The following is a 205-nucleotide window of genomic DNA, read 5'->3' as shown; positions in this document are numbered from 1 at the left end:
AAAACAGGAAGCTCTCCCCAGCGCGCTGCTGCGGAAATGAGACAAGCGGGCTGGAGCGGCGGCGAGGACGGCGGGAGGAAGCGGACGGGATATTTGGAACCGACGGCGAATTCTTGGGCTTATCTCTGCGCCGCAGAGGCCCAGGAGTCCTTACAAAACAGCGCCCAGCTGGAGCGAGGCCCGCGGCCGGGGACGCGTCCTCGTC

This window comes from Aptenodytes forsteri, unplaced genomic scaffold (assembly GCF_000699145.1).
Source record: "Aptenodytes forsteri isolate BGI_AS27 unplaced genomic scaffold, ASM69914v1 Scaffold47, whole genome shotgun sequence".
NCBI lineage: Eukaryota > Metazoa > Chordata > Aves > Sphenisciformes > Spheniscidae > Aptenodytes > Aptenodytes forsteri.
Note: the sequence above shows the minus strand (reverse complement) of the source record.